We start from the raw sequence: 21554 nt of genomic DNA on the forward strand, positions 1-21554 counted from the left end.
AAAGACTTACCTGATTTACCGCAGGGGGTACTCACCTCATATCGGGTCGGCGCAGTTAACTCTGCATCATCGCCGTACCCCGGCCCCTAGGGGGAAAACCACTATAGACTTACCTGACTCCCACCAACTGCCCTTTGGACTCTTCGTGGTGGTTAAGTCGGCAACCTGCAAGGAATCGGAAAGAGTGAAGATCAGACATTTGAACTCTTACAAACTGTTGGATCCTAGAGTCAATACTGGAACTCACCAATTCCTCCACGCCAGTGAGGTAACTGGTCGTCAACGCGCCCCTGCGCTCGATGCAGGATGGAGAGCTCACCTTTCTAAACCATCAGGTGAGAACAAGAGGGAACATCGGGAGTGGTCAGTGGGCAGACAACAGGGTGGAAGGTGGGTTAACGCTCGAAATACAGGAGGTTAATTCCCTTTCCCCTTTGCAGAAAGATATTCATACGAGCCGACAAACGAGTAAGTGGGGGTGTCCAGTCAGTCATCTCGGCTTTACGTGGCACCAGGCCAGTTCAGATCGACGTCCCCGTGGGAACCAGGTGAGCGTAACAAGAACTGTGATCGGGTGCACAACCTGAGAGAAGTCTGGGTTAAACCGGCAGTAAATGTTCGCAAAACCTAGCATGCTCTGTATCCCCTTCAGAGATGTTGGTGATGGCCATTTTAGAATCCTAAACCAGGGTCTGGGGCCTGAAATCCGCACACAGCGGAACCAAGTGAACTCCAATCAAATACGAGAACTTAATAACTGTGTGTTTGAAGCCAAGGTGAGAGAAATAACAGGGAAAGGGAGCCCCATGGTGATCTGGAACAATGCTATGCTGGTAATTGAAAAGTTACCAGGAGAAGGGAGTCATTCTCCTGATAATGGAAATAACGGGAAGGGAGTCATTCCCCCCGGTTGTGTTGAACTGGCAAGCTAATAGGAAAAGGGAGGCATTCTTCTAGTAAACAAGGTGGTACAAATTGAAGAGTCTAGATACCAGGAGAAGGGAGTCATTCTCCTGGTAGTCAAAACCAGGGCAAGTGAATCATTCCCCTCGTTATGTGATACTTTTCCTTTTTTTATTATAACCTCGGAAAGGAAGCTATTCCCTTTATCTGAGAATGGGAACTGTTTAGAACTTTACCTTTTGAGTGTGTTATGCCCAGTTGAAGGCAGACATCAGGAAGTATATGGCAAAAATGAAGGAACAAATAACGCACAAATCTTGTAGATTAGGATAGACTGTATTTTTCCACAGTGAGGCTGTTATCAATAACACTTCTTGAGATTTATTTCATTAGTAAAGAAGTCAGCTGACACGTGTTTCCACCGCCTGGGTCGTTGTCAAGGCTGTAGCAGTATATACAGGCATCACAAATGAACATATATGAGTACAAGATTAGGCCAGTTCAAAAACAGAAATAAAAATAAACATTGGTTTGTTCAATCAATATCACAAGACATTGGGAAAATGAATATTAAGTGGGTAGCCATACCATGTTTCAGTTGTACGTGGAATGATGTTAACAATTGATGATATTGTCATACACCCAAGGTAGTGGAATAATTGTGACAAAAAAGAATAACAGTAAATTAGAAGAAAACTCACATAGTGCTCTTTGAAATAGTGTACAGTAGGAGCATCTCATGGGTCTCCCGTGGTAGAAAAAGAAATGAGAGTGTGCTGCCACAGTCAAGTAGTATGTCCAAAGAGAGCAGTGCAGTACTAGATTTCAAACATAAGCTTTGATGGAGATAATGAGTACAGTGACTGAAAGTATAGAATGATGTGTTAGGAAGAAACAAACAGTAAGGGACAAAATAAACATACCAATGATCCTAAGTATATGGAAAAGTAATCTCGATGGTGATAAGGTAAGTAACCTATGTGGAAAAAGCAGAAGTAAAGAGGCATAATGCAGTAGCTGGTGCTAAAATAAGATATTAGATTAGGAGGAAATGTAAACGGGTATCAGCTTACCCTTTAGGTTCAATAAAAAGGATGAGTATAATGGCCAAATATGGTAGTAATCATCAACAAGAGGCTGCAAAGACAAGAATAGGAGTGTAAACTATTCGGATAAGGGAACCTGGAGCTGCCAATGAAGTAACTGTGCAGGGAGCACGAAATTACATGTAAAATGTAATCCATTTTATATACTTTTACAGCCTTGACAACGACCCAGGCGGTCGAAACACGTGTCGGCTGACTTCTTTACTAATGAAATAAATCTCAAGAAGTGTTATTGATAACAGCCTCACTGTGGAAAAAGATTTGCACGTTGATTGTTCCTTCATTTTTGCCATATACTTCCGTATGTTTGGTACCACTAGGGGGTACCACATGAAGAGTACACAATGCTGCATTTCTGATATTAATAACTACATTTTTGTGGCGGTCCTTACTAGCGCACTGCTACAACGACCCCTAAGCCATACATATAGGAAGGCAGACATCACCCTAGCATCGTGAAAACTTGAAGAATAAGACACCTGCAGGGGGGAGAAATTCTCCAGGAACCCAATAGTTAAGAAACTATGGGCATTAAGGAATATTGATGTTTGAGACAAAACATTACTTTGTGAACTTTAATTGACAATATTACTGCTGGTTAGCATTACAAATTGGAATGTTTTGTTGAGCCTGGAAAAGGGATTGAGACCTGGAGAAAGGGAGTCGTTCCCCCAGGCAATGATTCTGCACCACAGTTGGAACTGTAGTCCACTGTCCAGAAGAAGGGAGTCATTCTTCTGGACCAAGAAGATCCACTACCTTTTTAGTTTAGTATTTAGTGTAATGGACAGAAGCCTGGTTTTTGACGCAGGACAGTGAACTATTGATTTGCACGGACATTCTGAAGACACCCTTAGTTTTTTAGTTGAGGCAGGGCAACCCCTCTTAAAGTTAGGGCAAACTAGGCTTTCTATTTCTTTTTTGGTATAATAAAAGTTTATATCAACAATCATGCCACCTGTGTGTCAGTCTCATCCTTCTGTACCCTTACAATACCCAGATGTTATAAACGGTGCTCATCCCATGCCGAAAACCAGTCTGTATTCCTTAAGGAGGTCAATCACACGTCTCAGGATAGAGAGGTGGTTAGCACAGAACGCCCAACTCTCCAATAAATGTAAGATGGTCTGATGAAGCAAATGCAGTGGCACCTGAAAACCTATAAGCAGCATAGTTGTCTTCATTAGAGGTGAATGTGATATATTTGTACCATCAGCTGAATCCTTGAGATCTTCCTTAAGTCTTGCTAACGTTGCATCTAATGCAGGTACTGGAATAGACCCTGCCACCATTTGCAACAAGGGGCAACAAAATGTGTATCATTGCATCCCCCACATTAAAAAACCAAGCTGTTTGCGCTGCTTCTAGAATCACCCAAGAGATTCTTTAGAGTGTTTACATTTTGCAAATGTGTTCCCATCAGATCATTGCATGCATCATGTGAACAGTCTGGTCACTAATCATTTGTTTGCTGACAGTCGGTTAACAAACTGTTGACAGGTGTAACACACTTGTTTATTTTACCATGAGTTATATTCTGTGCACAAAGTAGAGTGATGGCGGTGAAGCAAGTGCACACTGAAGGCTACCTTGAATTTCAAATAAGGCAGATAAGTTTAAAAGAAACATTAGCTACTGGTGGGAAAGATAAATAAAGCAAAGAAGCGCATCAGCCATAGTAGATTCTATGAGTAGAAAGACCTTGTGGAAGATTCATTTCTACAGAGAGTGAAGCGAGCAGAGTTAGGCAAGACATGAGGCAAGAGTTATAGAAGAGGAAGAAAAATAGCTTACAAAGCCGTTCACCTGTCCAATCAAATGGGACTTGCAGCCTAAATGTAGAATAGGCTTAATCTCCCTTTCATCCAGTTGACTATATCTATTGGAAAGGTCACAGGTTAAAATCTGACTGTGTAGACTCTGTGGTTCTACGTGGTTTCATCAAACTAAATTACTTTATGGTGATTTACTTCATTGAAATGACCTTGTGACATTTTCTTTTTTCTTTTCTATTTCTGGGAGACATGCCATGCCACCCCTATGTACTCCCCCAGTACCTTTAGACTTTTAGCTTCCACCCTTATAATCTCTACCCCATAACATATACTTCTCTACTTCTCTACTTTGCTGCCGTAAATTCATGAACACAAGTCATTTACTTAGATGAAACAACATGAGTCTCTGCACCTTGTGAAAAGCCATGACAGTATTATTACAAATGATAAACAGGGTTGGTAAACGAAAGCACATGTATACTTTGGCTGATGAGAAAATAACCAAAGTAAAGCTTGCTATTGCTGTGGAGGTTTAGAGTTTTTTCTCTTGTCTGGAGGAAATGCTGTAGATGTGGAAACTGAATCCTATAATACAAGCTAAGATGTGGGAATGTTCACTGAATAGGGTACATTCATAATTTATATGCAATGCATTTAAATCCCACCAGTGGACAACCGCCAAGCAGTGAATAGGTGAATTTTAAGTCTTGACTTATTTCCTTGAAGCGCACATAGATCCTGATATTATTTTTCTTTATGAAAGACAATAGGAGTCAGAGCCTTTAATGAAACCTTTGGAGGTTCATCCGGGATTTTGACAGTTTCTGTTTCGGGAAGCAAGTATTGCAGATGCAATGTGACATCAACATACGTCAACATACTATGAAACTGTGGTACACATGTTATTCTTGACAATTAATACACACTAGCACATGGATTCCATTATAGACCTCCTCACAGCCAATCAGAATGCTTGGAAGCCGGCTATATTCTCTGGTATAGTCCTCGTTCCAAACATTATGTTTTGAGCACCAGAGTAAAATCCTTGCCTTGCCTTTTTAGTTGCTCATCTCCATGTGCTATTAGCCTAACAGACATCCCAAGAGGACATGCTGGCTTGAGATAGTGACCAATCACCAACTGGTAGCCACGGCTTTGCCACGGGCAATAACTTGAGGAGGGTCATCATCCATGGGTAATGATCCTTCTTTCGATAGATAAGCCCTAATCCTCTGACACATTTCCTAATGTCAACCAGTTTAGCTTTATTTTGATCAACAGATCATAAAAGTAACAGGAAAATACAGGCCACAACTGCTAGCAGACATATCCATAATACATTAACAAAGCAGTTTACACAATACAATGAAGAAATGACAGAGATTTAAAACATAGTCATAAAATAAATCATAGAAAGGCTCATATAGTTCATATATACAGAAATCAATGATAATAGAAACAAATTTAGCCATAGACTCTCAATGCAGGAAAACGAATCCATAACATAGGCACGTTTATGCCCCCAACAATCTGCACATAGCAGGGTTAGGTGATACAAATGCAATCTTGCCCTCCATGCCCTCGTCAGATATTTCACAACCGAGTGCACTGCCAATTCATCTTTTGAGTTGGCACACGATGCTAGGGCATCATTTACAGTTGGCACTGATATATGCCTGAATAGCAGTTTGAGATATAATATAATTATTCATTTATAATGTATATCTCTTCTTAGTATAATTATATAATGGGCAGAATAGAAGAAAGTCCATTACATTCTGGAACGTCCTACGCTCCCAAGTTGTTCTTCATTTGTTATGTTTTTGTCTCTGTTTTATGTAGCGCCTGGATGCCTACGGGCTTTGGCGCTCCAATAAATATACAGATAGATAGATAGATAGATAGATAGATAGATAGATAGATAGATAGATAGATAGAAAGATATAATGATTCTCAGTCTCATTTTCATATGATGGATATTTTTGGGGAAATCTCAGTTCCATTTGTGCAACAGTTTGATCATTTCCTAATGATGAAAGAAAACATGAGGAAACTCATTACTATGCAGAAAATACAGATAAGGAAGATCAGCAAATGCTTAGCCATTACTGTTGCGTAAGATTGCAGACTGTCCCAACACTTTTATGGATTTTTGGTAATGTTTACAAATGGCCTCAAACCAGCTTTCGCCACATAACTGCGGCAATACTTTACTCAAACTGTGAAGCATGCAACTAATTGGGTGCCATAGGAATATGGCCATACACATCCTGGACAACAGAGATGTCGCTGAATATTTGAATGGTCACATGCAGGGCTAGAAAGTAGTTACAGAAACAAAGCCACTCCTGTTTTCACTCTTTCTGTGTTTTGGCACCCCTACACAAATAGAATTTAATCATCTACATGGGCTCAATGCATTACATGTAATTATCATTTTAGAGTTTTAAGATGGAGCACAGGAGCATGTAGAGGAGATTGGAGCAGACAGAAGCGGGCTAAAGGTGGGGTGAGAAGCGGGAGAAGTGGAGAGAGGTGGAGGGTGTAGCAAAGATGTGTAGAAAGGATAGAGTATTAAGGATGTGGTTGAACATTTCCAGAGCAGGAAAGGACAAACTTCAAGGAGACCAAGGAGGTTTTTTGGAAAAGACAAGAAAAGGAGAGGCAGTCAGGATTAGACCCTATTAAATTCACAAAACCAGATGACAAACCATATTAGCTGAAGTACAGAAGATGTTGGTGTTGGTTGTCAAACCATCCAAGAGCAATTTGTCCTCACTCATAGCCTTTATTATCAACCGATGGGCCTTGGAAGTTCTGTAATGAATTCAGGAAGGTCAGTGAAATATCATAGATGCCATCATAAAGGGGATCAGCTTAGTAAAGTACACCCCCATGCTTGACTAGGGCTTTTGGCAGATTCTATTTGCACCATACTTGTTCATGAAATCAGTACACCTGGAAATCAAATTCTGTAATGCCAGAGGAACTCTGCACATCAGTATAGAATCAGCTAAATAAACTAAGACGGGGACCAATCTACCACAAAAAGATGGCGTTTCAGCACCTATGTCTTCAAAATGCTCTTCACATCCATTTAAGTAGAGAACAGTAAAAATACTGAGGTCTATGAATATTGCTGTGATATGATACTAAGAAGGTCTGCTTCTATACAAATATCAGACAAGACACATTACAATTTGCTCCTGTCAGCCTTATCAAATGCTGCAGATAGATACATGAATTCAAGACACTGGCCTCATTACACGGATGGCGGTAAGGGATTACTGGTACCGGTAAGGGTACCGGTAATCCCTTACCTCCTTACTACGAGGTCCCTTCGCGGGTCCCTACCTTAACGGCTTGTTTTACCAGCCATTAAGGATGGGACCCGCAAAGAGACCTTGAAGGTAATTACGGTACCGCAATTTGCGGTACTGTAATTACCGCCTTCCCCATTCCCATTGAGCCCTATGGGGGCAAAAATGGGAATGGGGAAGTGCTATGGTGAATGGGGAATTACCGCCCCCGGACACCTTGGAATGGGGCGGTAATTCCGCAATTCACCATGGCGGACTCGGTAAAATACCGGCGGCAACCATGGCATTAATAGCGCCATGGTTACCGCCTTCCATGTAATGAGGCCCAGGGAACCCTTATTACCAATAAAATACTTACCCAGAACCAAAGAGGGAAAACATGCTTTGGTAATACTCAATGAAACCCAAAATATTAACTGAGTATGGGACAATACATTGTTCATTTGTACCAAATCCTGTAATTCATTACAGCAAAACCATTCCACGAAGTGTCATTTAATCAGATGGAGCTAAAACATTTTTGAACAGTACATATTCATTTTTATTTAACTAAAACAATTGTAGAAACGTCCCATGCACTAGGTGCCCTACTGGAAAAGGGAATGATATGGGCCTGGAACTGATCCTTTGATTACATGCAGGTCATAAATAATATTGTAGTTATCCGAAATGCTGACTGACTCGGCTTATCACACCAGACTTTGGGTATGTATGAAATGATTTTTAGGGTCTCTATACCTACAAGATGACTCATATACAATTTTGAAATAATTAAAACATCTGTCAGTGAGATTAAGACATCTTCAGGACTCTGTTCTATGGCACCAATTATTTCCTAATTTCCAAATGTTCCTTGTGTCTAGGCTCACTCAGGCAACATGAGGAGAATCCAACACAGATTCAATAACCTGGGATTTCACTCCAGATAATCTGGCATGGCTATCCTTTTTTCATATACAATTTGCCTGATTCATTATATTCATCACTTACAAATGTTTGCCGAATAATACAGTTCAATTTTTTAAATGACTTGATCACCCTAAGTAATATGTTAATCAAGTCAAAATGTTACAGTCCAGTATTTATAATTCTTTTCATTACTTGACTTGAGTTCATATGCTATAATCTCAGCCTTCACCTCAGCATTAAATCAACAGGTATGTTATAAAAATATCTACTTATCTTGGTACGAAAACAAAATATGGAAAAGATGAAGGAAAATAATCAATTTTTGTCTCTAATGATAACAGATATGACAAGAACCACCAATCACAAAAGCTACTAATTAGAAAATCTATTTGTCCTCATGGAGTGTGAAAAAAACATATATTTTACATGATTGTCAGAGGGGGGCTGTTATGTTATGTTGACTTTTACTATGCTCTGCTAACACCTAGGGGTAGTCTCCAGGTGCTCACATGCCTCTGCAAGAAAGAGGATGGGGTTGGTTAGTGAGGTAAGTGAGGGTAGAGGGATGGGATAGGTCCAGAAGCAGGAGGAACCCACATCTGTGTCTGTTGGGTTGCAGATGGGTTGATTGCATGCACTGGCTTGTTGTATCCGGAAGGGTGAGGCCCAATGCCTGGGTTGTTTGTTGCATGTGAATGTCTGTAATGCTGGGCGTGTGTTTGTGTATTTTTATGTGTAAATTGTCTGGTATTTAAGGTTGTGGTTGATCACACTGGCTTCTGTATCTGTAAGGGCTAGGCCCAGTGCCTCAGTTGTTTGTTGTATGTGAAAGTCTGTTATGTTGGGTGTGTGATTTATGTGTGCATTGCCTGGTGTTTAAGGTTATGGTTGTGTGCACTGGATTGTTGTGTCCATAGGGGTAAGGTCCAGTGCCAGGGATGTTGTTGTGTGGGAGTGTTAGTTATGTTGGGTGTGTGTTTGTGTGTAGTTTGGCTAGCCCATGGGTATGTATAGTACAAGGGATGTGTGTAGGAGGGGATCAGGAGTGAGGTGGTTAGTACATTTGGTACTCTCAAAGTTCTTCTTGGTGGCTAATCATCACAAATCTATCTAAATGTGACGCATTGCTAATATTCACAAATGTATCTAAATGTGACGCATGACTAATCTTCACAAGTCTATCTCTATGTGACACGTGGATAATCTTCACAAGTCTATCTCTATGTGACACGTGGATAATCTTTACAGCTCTATCTAAATGAGATACATTGCTAATCTTTCCAATTGATCTATTGTAACACATTTCCTGCCCCCAAAATGCAAGATATGCAACTTAGGTAAAATGCAAGTTATGGCTACCTAGTACAACATGGGACAAATGCATATATATACAATATTCGGCAGTAAGAGTGGTGGGGTTTTACCAGTGCTAGACCAGAGAAATCAAAGAAGAGCCAAAGAAAAAGTGTTCACCATATAACATAAACACAAAGCCATTGGTTAAAGTTTGTAATTTTTATTAACACCCTCTGCATTCATGGGGAGATGTTAATAATTTATTAAAGTATCTTCTGGGAATGCAGCGATCATACCATTCATCAAGTCAATTCAAACGAAAGCCATTATCATGGTTTTTAGATGGGGGGGATGCTGACCGGTTTCTGCAATATAGTATTGATTACATTCATCAGATCCAAAGGTTCTCAAACTTGTGAGACTTATCCTTTCCGATTTATTTTATAAATTTGTATCACTTGTTTCACATGCAAGGAGGGTCAAATAGTTGCAAAACCTGAATTCTTTTAGTAGATAGCATGACCTTCTCTGCTGTAACATGTAATGGTAGAGGTCCAGTTTAATAATCCCCCCTTTGGTGAATCCTTCTTGGAAACCTGGCAGGTACAAAAAATGTTGTGTATCCTGAAGAAAAAAGAGCTCACAGGCCTATGTTTTGTGCAACGGAATAGTCACATTGTGAAAGTAACACTATCCAATCTGGATAATGTAAATTATGATTGATTCCAGCTATATTCCAGAAGAGGAGCAAACCATTCTTGTTCCAGACATTAGTTATGTCCACTGTACTTCCTCTACCAAGATTATAAATCATTTCAGACAGAATCCCCAAAATGTTAGTTTCATGGAGTGCGTTCACCCCAGCACCAATCTAATGATAAGTTATACCTGGTGTTACGCTCACCTGGTATCCACAGGGACGCGACCCAGCCAGTTGGTCGTTGGTGCCCTTCCAATGATTCCCTGGTGTGGTCTCGGTGTTGATGGGATTCCGCCTGGAAATTAAGACTATGGGCCTCATTACACGGAAGGCGGTAATGGTTAACGGCCACCATTAATGGTAACGGTGACCGTTAACCATTACCGCCTTACTACGAGGTCCCTTAGCGGGTTGGTGCTTTAATGCCTGCTTTTTGCAGGCGTTAAAAACCAACCCGCTAAGGGACCTCGGAGCTAATTACGGCACCGCAAAATTGCGGTGCCGTAATTAGCGCCTTCCCCATTCCCATAGAGCCCTATGGGGCAGAAATGGGAATGGGGAAGGGCAATGGCGGAAGGGGGATTTACCGCCCCACCAACCTTGGAATGGGGCGGTAAATCCCCTTTCCGCCAAGGCGGTGCTGGTATTTTACCGGCATGAGCCATGGCGCTAATAGCGCCATGGCTCACCGCCTTCCGTGTAATGAGGCCCTATATTAGGACTGGGCGACCAAGGTAAGTTTTCCCCCACCTCCCTTGTGTTTCCAGCCCCTCCAGGTTCTCTTCTCACCTGGTTGTCGGAATCGGTGGGCTCTCTGTCCTGCTCTCTGGGCAGGGGAGCGTTGTCCTTTGTGGGCGCGGGTGGTCCAGTTACTTCACCGATTGCTGCCCTTGTAGTGTCTTTCAGGTAGGTCTTATTGCGATTGATGGTGTCATACTTCTTGCATGCCTTTTCTCTCTAAAAGTCTCTTTTTTTATCTCCCTAGGGGCGCAGAGTGTCCGCTTGGAGAAATGGCTATGCTGGTTCTCACCGGGAGATGATGGCGCGCTATAGCGCTATGATGCGGTAAGGAGGCGCTTTGCGTAGCGCAGCGATGTCTTGTCCTCACTGACCTGTGCTTTTCTCTTTTCGTAGGTCGCGGTAAGTTCCCAGCACAGATGGAGTTCCGGAGCTATGCCAGCCGAAAAGCAACCAACCAGGTAAGTCTTTAAGCGCTTTGTGGTTGTAATGTCTCCACTACCTCATTTAATGATGTCTTTCTCCTTTTCTCTGGTCCTTCGATCCGGGCGGTGAACTCCACCAACAGAGCTGCCCAGGAGCTGTGAGCAGTGAAGGATGATGAATGCAGGTAAGATTCTGCTGCCAACGATGTTCTTGGTTTTTCTGCAGGTCTGGAATTCACCAGGCTCGTGAGAAAGCTGGACACGGTGAGCGTCACGTTGCTAGAAGAAAAGTAACGCGAAGCATGTTGTCTTGTTCGGGTGTGGTTTAAATAGCCACTATAAAGTAGTCCAGGTAAAGTAGTCCCTCGGCCACCACACCCAAAACACTAGACCGCATATCTTGGTTCTAGGAATCAAGCTATGTGGATGCCTCCATGTTGGCTGAAACCCTAAATAAAGTAGTTTCTCAAGCAGATGTCTTTCCTTACGGATGAGCCTGGCGCCAAAGGCGCCAGGACTGGCCCCAAGAGGGCCTGAGAAGTGGATGCCAGGCCTTATTAGTGATCCGAGCCCTGATTCCATCTGGCCAATGGGTTTGCCAGTGGGAATCAGGGCTGAGGGTCGTGACAGCACTCCCCCCCAAGGCCCCTCCCAAGGTGTGTCTCCTACCTGGTCCAGTTTTAGTTGGGAAGTTCTGATGAAACTTCTTGATCTGATGTGGTGCATGGATGTTCTCACTGGGTTCCCAGGATCTATCTTGAGCCGCAAACCCCTTCCAGTCGACGAGATAGTACAACTTGGCTCTAGAGTACTTAGAGTCCAGGATGCCCTTGACTTCGAAATTCTGGTTCTCCATCTATTACTATAGGTTGAGGTGGTGTCTTGATTCGTGTACCCGGTTGCATTGGTTTTAAGAGGGACACATGGAATACCGGATGGATTTGTAGATTAGGTGGTAAGTCCAATTTGACGGCTGCTGGGTTGATAATTGCCTTGATGGTATAGGGTCCCAAATATCGAGGATGGAAGGTCTGGGTCCCTTTGATGGGTACGCATTTGGTGGCTAACCAAACCTGGTCTCCTACTTGATAGTATGGGGCCTTTTTCCGATGCTGGTCGGCGAAGTGCTTTTGTTTTTCTTTAGCATGAATAAGATGTTCCTTCGCCTTTCTGAATGCCTGAGTGATGGTTGTATGAAGAGTCTTTACTGCAGGCATTTCCAAGCTGGCAGGAAGGTCAAGTTCTGATGTACGTGGATGTCTGCCATACAAGGTGTAAAAAGGTGTTTGGCCCGTGCTAGACTGTACGGAGTTGTTATATGCGTACTCGGCTATCCACAGTAAGTCCTTCCAATCTCTCAATTCATGGTGCAGCATGCACCGTAAATACTGCTTGAGGGTCTAGTTGGTCCTTTCGGTTTGGCCGTCTGTCTGGGGATGGTGACTGGTGGATAACCGGACGTCAATCTGTGCCATTGCGCAACTTTTCTCCAATTGGATACAAATTGGCTGCCTCGATCGGAGACCAGAATTGATGGAAAGCCATGCAGCTTGACAATGTTTTCCAGAAATACTTCTGCTAGGGTGGATGCGTCTGGGAGGCCCTTGAGAGGAATAAAATGTGCCATCTTTGAGAAGAAATCCACGATTACAAGAATGGGGTTAAAGCCTTGACTCGGTGGCAGATCAGTGATAAAGTCGAGGCAAAGAGTGTGCCATGGAGCGGGAGGGATGTCCAGTAGTCGTAGGAGACGTCATTGTTTCTGTTTCTGTGATTTATTTTGTGGACAGACGCCACAGGACTGAACATACTGGACAATGTCCTTACGCCAGGTAGGCCACCAAAAGGTATTTTTTACCTTGGCTAAAGTTTTAGCGATTCCAGGGTGTCCTTCGATCAGAGAGTCATGATAACCTGACATGATATACTGTTGTAAATCCTTCTCGGGTACATATAGCCGGTCCCTAAAATAAGCTAACTGATCCTTGCTGCAATATTGTTCTCCTTGAGTTTTCCATGCGAGGAAAGCATCGGGTTCATTGACTGCCGAATTTTGTTTTGTAATTCGGCTTGTGATAACGCTGTTGTGATACCCAAGAGTTTGTCTTCAGGTATGATGGGTACCGGGTCTGGAGTTGTATACACCGTTTCATCGATGCCCATTCGAGATAAGGCATCAGCTTTCCCATTCTTGACCCCTGGTCGAAAGGTGATCACGTAGTCATATTCGGCAAAGAAGAGGGCCCACCGTAACTCGCGTGAAGACTGGGCTTTGGCTGTTTTGAGATATTGCAGGTTCCGCTGGTCTGTGATCACTGTAATGGTGTGTCTAGCTCCCAGAAGATAGTGTCGCCACGCCTTGAAAGCAGACTTGATGGCTAGAAGTTCTTTGTCCGTGATAGCGTTATTAATTTCCGGGGGTGAGAATTTTTTTTTGACCAGAAGGCCACGGGATGCAGCTGGCCAGTTTCTGGGTCCCTCTGCGAAAGGAATGCTCCCATTGCCATACTGGAAGCATCAGTTTCTACGACATAAGGGAGGGCTGGACGCAGGTGCCGCAGGATTAGAGCGGAGGTGAACCTTTGTTTAAGTTCCTGAAAGGCTCTTTCTGCTTCCTCAGTCCAAGCAAACTTTTTATTGCTTTTTCATAGCAGAGCTGTCATGATGCCTGCCCCCGGGAAGCCAGACCAGGCCCAGCAACCCCGGAAGCAGGCATCATGCCATTTGGAGCATACCCAAAAACTCCAGTTAGGGGCTGTTTGGGTGCAGTCCTGGCGCCTATGGTGCCAGGCTCATAAGGATAAAGTCAGTCCTGGCGCCATGGGCGCCAGGCTCATTACTGAAAACCTACCTAATGCAGACCATGCTGCATACTCACCTGGTGCAGACCATGCTGCACGAAGCCACAAACCAAATGGGGCTTAGGAGGGACTATTTTACCTAAGGGACTACTTTTTTCTCGGGTGGGGGCTGTGGAAGAATACTTACCTGGGACTTCTTCCTAGGCTATTTAAACCATGCCCGGACAGCCACACGTGCTTCGCGTTATTCTGCATTCAGCAGCGTAACGCTCACCGTGCCTCCAACATCTTCCAGTCTTCAGCCACGCCTGCTTCAGTCCTGGACCACCTGGAAATGAAAAGAAAGAAGGAGAAGAGGTTCAAACTTGAAACCTTACCTGAATTCTTGATCCATTGCGCCGTCGATCTAGAAGAAGGAGTCATCGCACGCGCATCGTCACGCACCTCGCAGCGCCGCGCTGTACTCACCATCCAGTGCAGCTTTTCCTCACTCAATCGCAGACGCTGCATTTCCAAACCGCTCTCCGATATCTAAGGGGACAAGAAAAGCCAGGTGAGCACGGGAATGCAAAAGGGCAACACAAGCTACCCCCAAAGACTTACCGGATTACCACGGGGGGTACTCACCTCATCTCGGGTCGGCGCAGTTAACTCTGCATCACCGCCGCACCCCGGCCCCTAAGGGGAAACCACTGGACATTACAAGCTACCCCCCAAAGACTTACCTGATTTACCGCAGGGGGTACTCACCTCATATCGGGTCGGCGCAGTTAACTCTGCATCATCGCCGTACCCCGGCCCCTAGGGGGAAAACCACTATAGACTTACCTGACTCCCACCAACTGCCCTTTGGACTCTTCGTGGTGGTTAAGTCGGCAACCTGCAAGGAATCGGAAAGAGTGAAGATCAGACATTTGAACTCTTACAAACTGTTGGATCCTAGAGTCAATACTGGAACTCACCAATTCCTCCACGCCAGTGAGGTAACTGGTCGTCAACGCGCCCCTGCGCTCGATGCAGGATGGAGAGCTCACCTTTCTAAACCATCAGGTGAGAACAAGAGGGAACATCGGGAGTGGTCAGTGGGCAGACAACAGGGTGGAAGGTGGGTTAACGCTCGAAATACAGGAGGTTAATTCCCTTTCCCCTTTGCAGAAAGATATTCATACGAGCCGACAAACGAGTAAGTGGGGGTGTCCAGTCAGTCATCTCGGCTTTACGTGGCACCAGGCCAGTCCAGATCGACGTCCCCGTGGGAACCAGGTGAGCGTAACAAGAACTGTGATCGGGTGCACAACCTGAGAGAAGTCTGGGTTAAACCGGCAGTAAATGTTCGCAAAACCTAGCATGCTCTGTATCCCCTTCAGAGATGTTGGTGATGGCCATTTTAGAATCCTAAACCAGGGTCTGGGGCCTGAAATCCGCACACAGCGGAACCAAGTGAACTCCAATCAAATACGAGAACTTAATAACTGTGTGTTTGAAGCCAAGGTGAGAGAAATAACAGGGAAAGGGAGCCCCATGGTGATCTGGAACAATGCTATGCTGGTAATTGAAAAGTTACCAGGAGAAGGGAGTCATTCTCCTGATAATGGAAATAACGGGAAGGGAGTCATTCCCCCCGGTTGTGTTGAACTGGCAAGCTAATAGGAAAAGGGAGGCATTCTTCTAGTAAACAAGGTGGTACAAATTGAAGAGTCTAGATACCAGGAGAAGGGAGTCATTCTCCTGGTAGTCAAAACCAGGGCAAGTGAATCATTCCCCTCGTTATGTGATACTTTTCCTTTTTTTATTATAACCTCGGAAAGGAAGCTATTCCCTTTATCTGAGAATGGGAACTGTTTAGAACTTTACCTTTTGAGTGTGTTATGCCCAGTTGAAGGCAGACATCAGGAAGTATATGGCAAAAATGAAGGAACAAATAACGCACAAATCTTGTAGATTAGGATAGACTGTATTTTTCCACAGTGAGGCTGTTATCAATAACACTTCTTGAGATTTATTTCATTAGTAAAGAAGTCAGCTGACACGTGTTTCCACCGCCTGGGTCGTTGTCAAGGCTGTAGCAGTATATACAGGCATCACAAATGAACATATATGAGTACAAGATTAGGCCAGTTCAAAAACAGAAATAAAAATAAACATTGGTTTGTTCAATCAATATCACAAGACATTGGGAAAATGAATATTAAGTGGGTAGCCATACCATGTTTCAGTTGTACGTGGAATGATGTTAACAATTGATGATATTGTCATACACCCAAGGTAGTGGAATAATTGTGACAAAAAAGAATAACAGTAAATTAGAAGAAAACTCACATAGTGCTCTTTGAAATAGTGTACAGTAGGAGCATCTCATGGGTCTCCCGTGGTAGAAAAAGAAATGAGAGTGTGCTGCCACAGTCAAGTAGTATGTCCAAAGAGAGCAGTGCAGTACTAGATTTCAAACATAAGCTTTGATGGAGATAATGAGTACAGTGACTGAAAGTATAGAATGATGTGTTAGGAAGAAACAAACAGTAAGGGACAAAATAAACATACCAATGATCCTAAGTATATGGAAAAGTAATCTCGATGGTGATAAGGTAAGTAACCTATGTGGAAAAAGCAGAAGTAAAGAGGCATAATGCAGTAGCTGGTGCTAAAATAAGATATTAGATTAGGAGGAAATGTAAACGGGTATCAGCTTACCCTTTAGGTTCAATAAAAAGGATGAGTATAATGGCCAAATATGGTAGTAATCATCAACAAGAGGCTGCAAAGACAAGAATAGGAGTGTAAACTATTCGGATAAGGGAACCTGGAGCTGCCAATGAAGTAACTGTGCAGGGAGCACGAAATTACATGTAAAATGTAATCCATTTTATATACTTTTACAGCCTTGACAACGACCCAGGCGGTCGAAACACGTGTCGGCTGACTTCTTTACTAATGAAATAAATCTCAAGAAGTGTTATTGATAACAGCCTCACTGTGGAAAAAGATTTGCACGTTGATTGTTCCTTCATTTTTGCCATATACTTCCGTATGTTTGGTACCACTAGGGGGTACCACATGAAGAGTACACAATGCTGCATTTCTGATATTAATAACTACATTTTTGTGGCGGTCCTTACTAGCGCACTGCTACAACGACCCCTAAGCCATACATATAGGAAGGCAGACATCACCCTAGCATCGTGAAAACTTGAAGAATAAGACACCTGCAGGGGGGAGAAATTCTCCAGGAACCCAATAGTTAAGAAACTATGGGCATTAAGGAATATTGATGTTTGAGACAAAACATTACTTTGTGAACTTTAATTGACAATATTACTGCTGGTTAGCATTACAAATTGGAATGTTTTGTTGAGCCTGGAAAAGGGATTGAGACCTGGAGAAAGGGAGTCGTTCCCCCAGGCAATGATTCTGCACCACAGTTGGAACTGTAGTCCACTGTCCAGAAGAAGGGAGTCATTCTTCTGGACCAAGAAGATCCACTACCTTTTTAGTTTAGTATTTAGTGTAATGGACAGAAGCCTGGTTTTTGACGCAGGACAGTGAACTATTGATTTGCACGGACATTCTGAAGACACCCTTAGTTTTTTAGTTGAGGCAGGGCAACCCCTCTTAAAGTTAGGGCAAACTAGGCTTTCTATTTCTTTTTTGGTATAATAAAAGTTTATATCAACAATCATGCCACCTGTGTGTCAGTCTCATCCTTCTGTACCCTTACAATACCCAGATGTTATAAACGGTGCTCATCCCATGCCGAAAACCAGTCTGTATTCCTTAAGGAGGTCAATCACACGTCTCAGGATAGAGAGGTGGTTAGCACAGAACGCCCAACTCTCCAATAAATGTAAGATGGTCTGATGAAGCAAATGCAGTGGCACCTGAAAACCTATAAGCAGCATAGTTGTCTTCATTAGAGGTGAATGTGATATATTTGTACCATCAGCTGAATCCTTGAGATCTTCCTTAAGTCTTGCTAACGTTGCATCTAATGCAGGTACTGGAATAGACCCTGCCACCATTTGCAACAAGGGGCAACAAAATGTGTATCATTGCATCCCCCACATTAAAAAACCAAGCTGTTTGCGCTGCTTCTAGAATCACCCAAGAGATTCTTTAGAGTGTTTACATTTTGCAAATGTGTTCCCATCAGATCATTGCATGCATCATGTGAACAGTCTGGTCACTAATCATTTGTTTGCTGACAGTCGGTTAACAAACTGTTGACAGGTGTAACACACTTGTTTATTTTACCATGAGTTATATTCTGTGCACAAAGTAGAGTGATGGCGGTGAAGCAAGTGCACACTGAAGGCTACCTTGAATTTCAAATAAGGCAGATAAGTTTAAAAGAAACATTAGCTACTGGTGGGAAAGATAAATAAAGCAAAGAAGCGCATCAGCCATAGTAGATTCTATGAGTAGAAAGACCTTGTGGAAGATTCATTTCTACAGAGAGTGAAGCGAGCAGAGTTAGGCAAGACATGAGGCAAGAGTTATAGAAGAGGAAGAAAAATAGCTTACAAAGCCGTTCACCTGTCCAATCAAATGGGACTTGCAGCCTAAATGTAGAATAGGCTTAATCTCCCTTTCATCCAGTTGACTATATCTATTGGAAAGGTCACAGGTTAAAATCTGACTGTGTAGACTCTGTGGTTCTACGTGGTTTCATCAAACTAAATTACTTTATGGTGATTTACTTCATTGAAATGACCTTGTGACATTTTCTTTTTTCTTTTCTATTTCTGGGAGACATGCCATGCCACCCCTATGTACTCCCCCAGTACCTTTAGACTTTTAGCTTCCACCCTTATAATCTCTACCCCATAACATATACTTCTCTACTTCTCTACTTTGCTGCCGTAAATTCATGAACACAAGTCATTTACTTAGATGAAACAACATGAGTCTCTGCACCTTGTGAAAAGCCATGACAGTATTATTACAAATGATAAACAGGGTTGGTAAACGAAAGCACATGTATACTTTGGCTGATGAGAAAATAACCAAAGTAAAGCTTGCTATTGCTGTGGAGGTTTAGAGTTTTTTCTCTTGTCTGGAGGAAATGCTGTAGATGTGGAAACTGAATCCTATAATACAAGCTAAGATGTGGGAATGTTCACTGAATAGGGTACATTCATAATTTATATGCAATGCATTTAAATCCCACCAGTGGACAACCGCCAAGCAGTGAATAGGTGAATTTTAAGTCTTGACTTATTTCCTTGAAGCGCACATAGATCCTGATATTATTTTTCTTTATGAAAGACAATAGGAGTCAGAGCCTTTAATGAAACCTTTGGAGGTTCATCCGGGATTTTGACAGTTTCTGTTTCGGGAAGCAAGTATTGCAGATGCAATGTGACATCAACATACGTCAACATACTATGAAACTGTGGTACACATGTTATTCTTGACAATTAATACACACTAGCACATGGATTCCATTATAGACCTCCTCACAGCCAATCAGAATGCTTGGAAGCCGGCTATATTCTCTGGTATAGTCCTCGTTCCAAACATTATGTTTTGAGCACCAGAGTAAAATCCTTGCCTTGCCTTTTTAGTTGCTCATCTCCATGTGCTATTAGCCTAACAGACATCCCAAGAGGACATGCTGGCTTGAGATAGTGACCAATCACCAACTGGTAGCCACGGCTTTGCCACGGGCAATAACTTGAGGAGGGTCATCATCCATGGGTAATGATCCTTCTTTCGATAGATAAGCCCTAATCCTCTGACACATTTCCTAATGTCAACCAGTTTAGCTTTATTTTGATCAACAGATCATAAAAGTAACAGGAAAATACAGGCCACAACTGCTAGCAGACATATCCATAATACATTAACAAAGCAGTTTACACAATACAATGAAGAAATGACAGAGATTTAAAACATAGTCATAAAATAAATCATAGAAAGGCTCATATAGTTCATATATACAGAAATCAATGATAATAGAAACAAATTTAGCCATAGACTCTCAATGCAGGAAAACGAATCCATAACATAGGCACGTTTATGCCCCCAACAATCTGCACATAGCAGGGTTAGGTGATACAAATGCAATCTTGCCCTCCATGCCCTCGTCAGATATTTCACAACCGAGTGCACTGCCAATTCATCTTTTGAGTTGGCACACGATGCTAGGGCATCATTTACAGTTGGCACTGATATATGCCTGAATAGCAGTTTGAGATATAATATAATTATTCATTTATAATGTATATCTCTTCTTAGTATAATTATATAATGGGCAGAATAGAAGAAAGTCCATTACATTCTGGAACGTCCTACGCTCCCAAGTTGTTCTTCATTTGTTATGTTTTTGTCTCTGTTTTATGTAGCGCCTGGATGCCTACGGGCTTTGGCGCTCCAATAAATATACAGATAGATAGATAGATAGATAGATAGATAGATAGATAGATAGATAGATAGAAAGATATAATGATTCTCAGTCTCATTTTCATATGATGGATATTTTTGGGGAAATCTCAGTTCCATTTGTGCAACAGTTTGATCATTTCCTAATGATGAAAGAAAACATGAGGAAACTCATTACTATGCAGAAAATACAGATAAGGAAGATCAGCAAATGCTTAGCCATTACTGTTGCGTAAGATTGCAGACTGTCCCAACACTTTTATGGATTTTTGGTAATGTTTACAAATGGCCTCAAACCAGCTTTCGCCACATAACTGCGGCAATACTTTACTCAAACTGTGAAGCATGCAACTAATTGGGTGCCATAGGAATATGGCCATACACATCCTGGACAACAGAGATGTCGCTGAATATTTGAATGGTCACATGCAGGGCTAGAAAGTAGTTACAGAAACAAAGCCACTCCTGTTTTCACTCTTTCTGTGTTTTGGCACCCCTACACAAATAGAATTTAATCATCTACATGGGCTCAATGCATTACATGTAATTATCATTTTAGAGTTTTAAGATGGAGCACAGGAGCATGTAGAGGAGATTGGAGCAGACAGAAGCGGGCTAAAGGTGGGGTGAGAAGCGGGAGAAGTGGAGAGAGGTGGAGGGTGTAGCAAAGATGTGTAGAAAGGATAGAGTATTAAGGATGTGGTTGAACATTTCCAGAGCAGGAAAGGACAAACTTCAAGGAGACCAAGGAGGTTTTTTGGAAAAGACAAGAAAAGGAGAGGCAGTCAGGATTAGACCCTATTAAATTCACAAAACCAGATGACAAACCATATTAGCTGAAGTACAGAAGATGTTGGTGTTGGTTGTCAAACCATCCAAGAGCAATTTGTCCTCACTCATAGCCTTTATTATCAACCGATGGGCCTTGGAAGTTCTGTAATGAATTCAGGAAGGTCAGTGAAATATCATAGATGCCATCATAAAGGGGATCAGCTTAGTAAAGTACACCCCCATGCTTGACTAGGGCTTTTGGCAGATTCTATTTGCACCATACTTGTTCATGAAATCAGTACACCTGGAAATCAAATTCTGTAATGCCAGAGGAACTCTGCACATCAGTATAGAATCAGCTAAATAAACTAAGACGGGGACCAATCTACCACAAAAAGATGGCGTTTCAGCACCTATGTCTTCAAAATGCTC

This window comes from Ambystoma mexicanum, chromosome 9, assembly GCF_040938575.1.
Source record: "Ambystoma mexicanum isolate Mex_15411 chromosome 9, UKY_AmexF1_1, whole genome shotgun sequence".
In the NCBI taxonomy this organism is placed as follows: Eukaryota; Metazoa; Chordata; class Amphibia; order Caudata; family Ambystomatidae; genus Ambystoma; species Ambystoma mexicanum.